Source organism: Corvus moneduloides, chromosome 1, assembly GCF_009650955.1.
Source record: "Corvus moneduloides isolate bCorMon1 chromosome 1, bCorMon1.pri, whole genome shotgun sequence".
Taxonomy (NCBI): domain Eukaryota; kingdom Metazoa; phylum Chordata; class Aves; order Passeriformes; family Corvidae; genus Corvus; species Corvus moneduloides.
The window spans coordinates 100,575,581-100,581,580 of record NC_045476.1 but is presented as its reverse complement, the minus strand read 5'-3'; the positions used below and the strand labels follow the sequence as shown (position 1 = coordinate 100,581,580).

Here is a 6,000-nt window from a genome sequence, read left to right as displayed (position 1 = left end):
GCTCCAGGCACCAGTGAGCAGTGGTTTCAGCCTTCTTTCCCCCAAGGCTCCCAGACAGGCTTCTCACTCAGCAAGCAAGCAGAGGTATTGCATGCAGGCAGCAGCAGCACAGCATCCAAAGTTCTCTTTTTCTCTCTGCAGCATTCGGAAGCCTTCAAGGAAACATCAGCCTTACCAACCCGCAGCCCTCCAAGGAGTAGGGAATATAAGCAAAAGTAGCTCAGACAATGAAATTTTTGTTGCTATGTAACACGCTTAGCTGCGGTTAATAAACACAATCCTTGGAAGTACGTAAGTTTAGAGAGGTACCCAATACCAGTTAAGCACAACATGGAAAATTAAAAATAAAAAAAAAAAAGAGAGCCAACAAAAAACCCAAAAATCCAAACCAAAACAAAATCCCTGGTCATGAAGATGCTTTTTGAGCTGTGATTTCACTTCTTTTGCATTTATTATGATCAGTTGATTAAATTGGGGGCTAAATCCAGAGTGAGGACAGCTTGCAGTTTAAAAAGAATGTTATCCAAACATCTCATATGCCTTCTTTCCCACCCTGAAATAGCATAGTTCTGAAACACTATTCAAAGAAAAGAAGTTAATTTGAAATTGTTTGAAATTGCTAGCTCTGGCAATCTGGAGACTGAGTGTATTTCAATCACTTTGTACTTTCAGAGTTTATGAAAGCAGTATGGAAGGAACAAGAAGCAACCAGTGTTGCTTCATGAGGAAATGGTTGTGTTTATGAGAATATTAAGAATGTCTGTCTCTTTTTTCAAAAGCGTATGTTAGTTAAAGGATCAAAAAGAAAATTAAATTGGCTTCCAGCTCTCTGGTAGTTTCCTGCACACTATCACCTTCCTTCCCAATAGTCTAAAAATGATGGGACATATTAAAAAATGAGCAAAAGGACACAGATGAGCAACTAGTTACATTCAAAATGCTGCAACACTAGGGATAAAATGGATGTTCTGAGTGTGTAGGTGCTTGAAATAATGCTGACCATAAGAAGAGAGGTGAAGACTAAAGTCTATAATTATTTTCCAGAAATGAAATGGGATTATGTGAGAAATTCATGGCATGTGGTCTTGAAAACGAAGGTATGGATGAGTCTAAGTTCAGTGTTCAAATCAGCCTGTTGAATGAACACACATTTTCAAGTAGGAGTTTGGGAGAAAGAAACTGATATTTCAAAGACACCTGCTTTGAAACCTCATTCAGGAAAATTTTAGTAAGTGGGTGAAGCAGTTAAAGTCTCTGGTGTTATAGACTACCAGTGAGTCTCATGAATGGTCAGACTGGGGAGTTTCCTTAATAATTCCTCCACATTCCCTGCAGGAAGGAGCAAAGGAGGAGTAAGGAGAGCACTGACCCACTGCATTTATGGTGAGTGATGGAACTTACTGTTCCATTTACAGTTCCATTTTAAAAATAGATGCTGGGAAAGTAAGCAATTAAAATTCAAGAAGGAAAGCAGAACTATCTGGCAGTTGTTCAGTAAGCCTAACTCGTATAAAAATGATCTGCACATAGCTGGTATAAGTATAAACAGTCAGCAGCATGAGATTATGAAAAACAATTCTTGCCTGGCAAGTGTGATTACTTTTAACAAAATGTAAAATCCAGGGAGTGTAGAGAACACAGCACAGATACTCTCTCTGTAGGCTTGGTCATTCAGCTGTACGTGGAATAAGCTCCCATAAAGCATCTGAACCATCGTCTTTGGATGTACCAAAGCAGACAGGTGCAAAGGAATCCAAATTCCAAGCTGGACATATGCTACCTTGGGGCTCCAGCCCCCATCAAACAAGCTCAGGAAGATACATGTTAGAGTGACCTGAATACCATGGGGTGACACCATTTCTTATTCAAAGCCAGTTCATGTCTGGTCAGTGATCTCTGATGAGTCTTCATGCACCAAGACACCTCCTAGTTCCCTGGTCTCCTCTGTGGCGTTGAGTTCACCGGGAAGAGCAATGAACAGTAGCAGTCCCATGACTGTCTCACCATTATCCAGAAATTTCTGGGCTTCACCCCCTCACCCCCCAATTGTTTTCTGGGTAAATCACTCCCTGTCAATGGCCTGGCAGCAGACGAACCATTGTTCCGTCTACTGGAGAGCTATTCAGTGTTGATGGCCTTTGATTTCTCTTTCCAAACATAGGCCTTGCCTCTGCCAGATAGGATTTTGCTGGTACGGTTTTGCTGGCAAATCCTCCTAACATAAGCACAGTGTGTAGTCCCTGAAGATTTATTGTGGCCCAAGGGGTCTAACTTGCATTCAGTCCTGTGAATATAGTAAGTGCAGACAATACTAAAGGCACTCAGAAAACATCCAATATAAAATATATACACTAACTTACAGCGAAGGTTGCAATTGTAAGTAGCATTTGGAGGCAAAATAAATAACAACATTCATAGTTTGGCACAGACACACTGCCAGTGTGTCACAACCTGATGGATTGGGGATATGTCTGTGTCAAACTATGAATTCTGTTTTTGCTTTTTGAATACCATTTACAATTGCAACTGTCCATGTGGATTATTGCATCCGTTTTTATAGCCAAGGCTCTGTCTGGGAAGATATAACAGAGCAATCAACAACACTGACTGGTTCTATTTTGCTGGAACAATAGTGTTCCTGTGAGCTGGGCTCTTCCATCTTTATGCACAGGACAGGAGGGCTGGGGTCTGGGTTTCCCCTCATCTTGAACAACATGGGCAACAGAGAGATAGAAGTTTATTATGTGGGTCCATTTGTCAAAATGCAGTTTCCCTGCTAAAACCAAGACAAAAACAGTCAAGCCAAAGACTTAAAACTGATCGTGAGATCAGGTGGTAGGGCACTCTAGAGAGACAGCTCTGAAGAGCTGGGAAAGCTTGGAAGCCACAAGAATGCAACCATGGAGACTGACCATCGAGCTGGGGCCACCCTCCTCACCCACTGTCCAGGATGAGAGAGGAGAAGGCTCAAGTACTCTGGTACTCCTGTTCCTCTCGTCTTTTTCTCCAGTAAACTAGTGGTCAGGCACTATATTTTTATTAAGTCTGCACCACAAGCAACCTGCGAGCAGAGCTTCATATGGATGAAACATCTATTAGGTCATTCAGACTTGATGAAAGGAAGAAAGTATTTTACAATGAGGGTTGTGAAACTCTGCAACATGTTGTCCAGAGAGGTGGTAGATGCCCCATCCATGGAAATGTTCAAGGTTGGTTTGGATGAGCAACCTGATCTAGCTGAAGGTGCTCCTGCCCCTTGCAGGTGGGTTGGACTGGATGATTTTTAAAGGTCCCTTCTGACCCAAACTATTCTATGATTAGCAAAAGTGGAATTCTTTGCTTTCCTATAATATACATATAGGAAAGAAAATATTTTTTTCCCGTATGTTCCTGCCACCTGTATATTGAAAATTGACCTTTCCCAGAGGACTGCTTGCGGATACAGATCTCAGCCAGCTGAGGCACTGTGTCTAGGGCGAAGACAGGGGGTACAGGGCACTGCTGTCTGATGGGTGGTACCTGCCACTGCATCTTCATCTGAGAGGACACCTCGGCAGTCCAGGTCTGAGGAGCAGCAGGCAGTTTGTTCCCACAGCAACCAGTCCCAGAAATCTGCTGGGGGTTCAAAGTTTGGATCTCCTCGCTGAGGACTGGCACGACACAAAGGAGAGGATGGTTTTTCACTTTGTTACCTTGGATTTTCTGCATCAGCCTGCTCTGGTTTCGTCTGTCCTCTCCTTAAGCCTCCCACACAAGCGCCACTTTAGGTACTTACAGAACTCCAGCATCTAACACCACTCGCAAAAGGCCTTGCCGCTTGACCGGGATCCCCTGCCGCTTCCAGTACAAGCCTGAAATCCGTCGGCAAAACGTTCTGGGGAAATAAAACAAACACTGCCAGTTAAAGAAATTATCCCAGCTGCTTCTCGGCTTCCAGGAGAAGCCGGTAAATGCGGTGCTGTACTGAAAGCACCGGTGATGCCGAGGGAGCTGTGCTGATGCCGCGGGAACGGAACAAGACGGCAAGCGTAGCAACGCCGGGGCCGGGCGGAGCGGCAGCCGGGGCGCAGAGGGAAGTCCCCTCCGGCAGCACCCATGCAGGGGGGATTGAGGCTGTTCCAGGCATCTCCGAGGCGGGGAAAGACCCACACGGCAGTTTTCCGTTTCAACTTTTCGGTATAGCCGGCCTGCGCGGCGGCGCGGGCAGGTGCACCGGACCTATGTAGGCTCCCCCTTGGATCCCGCGGTGGAGCGGCAGCAGCCTCGGCGGGGACGGGCGCCGAGAGCCGCGGTCCCGTCCGGCGGCTCCGACGGCCCCGGCCCCGCTCCCCCCCGGCCCCGGGGCCGCGGGAGCCGCCGCAGCAGCGCCCTCTGTCTCCGGCGGGGCGCGGCGCCCGCGGATCGCGTGCGAGCGGGCAGTGTCGGCTCGCCCCGTCCCTCGCCGCCCGCCCGCCACCTGGATCACGAGGGACGCGGCGCCCGAGCATCCTCCCCACCCCCGGCGCCCTCCGGCCCGCTCCCGCCGCTCGCTCCCGCACGTCCGCCCTGCGCCGCGGCCGGGGGCTGCTCCTCGCCCGGAGAAACTTTGCACCCCCGTGTCGTGGCGGGGACCGTGGGGTAAGTCGCTGCATCCCGAGAGATCGCGGCGGGCAGGAGAGGCTCCAGCCTGGGCTGTACGGGGTAACCGGGGGACTGGCGGCTCCGGCCGCCTCGCCCCTCGCTGTCCCCGCGGTGTCTGCGGTCCCGCCGCCCGTGTCGGCGGCGCTGGGACCGCAGCCGCGCAGGACGCGCCGCGCTGCTTCCAGGCGGCGGCCGGTGACGGTCCGCAGCTCCCAGGCGAGAGCCCCGGGGGTGCCGGTGACGGCCGACGCTCGGATGGGTGATGCCCGAGCGGTGCCTCTCTGTCCCGAGGGCTTAAACCGGGGCGGCGGAGGGCTCTGCCGCGGCACCTTGGCCACATCCTTTCCACAGACGCTTCGAGAGACCTTTCGAGGGGAAAACAAGTGAAATAAAGTTTCACATTGCCTCTTTCGAGCCCCAGGTGCACTCGCTTGGAACTGGACAGGGTGGGTTTGCCTTAGGGTCAGCCAGTACTTGCCTTGAAGATAATTTTCAACGTTTTATAACTTCAGAGCTACGAATCCTTGTGTTTCAGTTTGACATACCAAAGGGCCAAAAAGCAGTGAGGGAAAGGCTCTGGTGCTTTTTCTGACTTCGTGTTACTTTGTTTAGTAAACAAGAATTTTGTACGTCTTTGGGTGAAGCTGTAGTTTTCTGTTCTTTTTAAAGAATAATTTAAATAGCATAAAACCAAATTATATCATGTAAAAGACTTTTTTTTTTTCTGAAGACAGACACAAACAATGTTTGTGCGTCATTTAGTGAGTTTCTAGGAGATGGACTATTAAACCAGAAAAAGAAAAGAAACAAAACCCACCAGAAAAAAACCCAAGAATATGCTTGATGTTTGGTAGTTGGGGGTTTCAAAAAGACAGCCAGGACTGGATTTAAATTAACTGAATGATCTGGTTGTGTTTGGATGTAGACTGTTAAGAAGAATGTTGATGCACATATATTTGGAGTAGATAAAATGAAACAGTTCTCCTTTATGAACCGTAGAGAGTGTTATGATTCAGGGCTAAGACTAAATAATTTTCTTTAAGTGAGAGACTTAATGACTGACAAGATCAAATTCACTGGCAAGACACTTGGTTAATTTGCAACCAAGAGCAAGAATTTATTTCCGTGACAAACAAAGTACCTTATACTGTACGTATTGAGATCCAGAAAGAGTTTCCAGTTAAGGTTTTGGTGGTGACTTTAACACTGTTGCTCCAGCTGGCATCCGCCAGCGCAGCAAAGGCTGAGACAGTCCTCACTTTTCACTGCTCATCCACCACGTCTCTGCGCCCGTATATGTTTGCGACAGCTGATTTTTTTGCCATAGTTGACCATAAAGGTGTATTCAGGTGTTCTTCAGTCTTGAAGAGAAGATTAAGA

At 47.9% G+C, this 6,000-nt stretch overlaps 1 protein-coding gene across 1 annotated transcript in view; it reads left to right on the top strand.

Moving 5' to 3' along the window:
• The first annotated feature begins 4,440 nt into the window (after positions 1-4,440).
• AHRR (aryl-hydrocarbon receptor repressor) overlaps positions 4,441-6,000 on the top strand; it is an 89,909-nt gene continuing 88,349 nt past the window's right edge. Inside the window, exon 1 of the mRNA XM_032120025.1 lies at positions 4,441-4,617. The gene's annotated coding sequence lies outside the window, so the exon portion shown is untranslated. The remainder of the gene's footprint in view (positions 4,618-6,000) is intronic.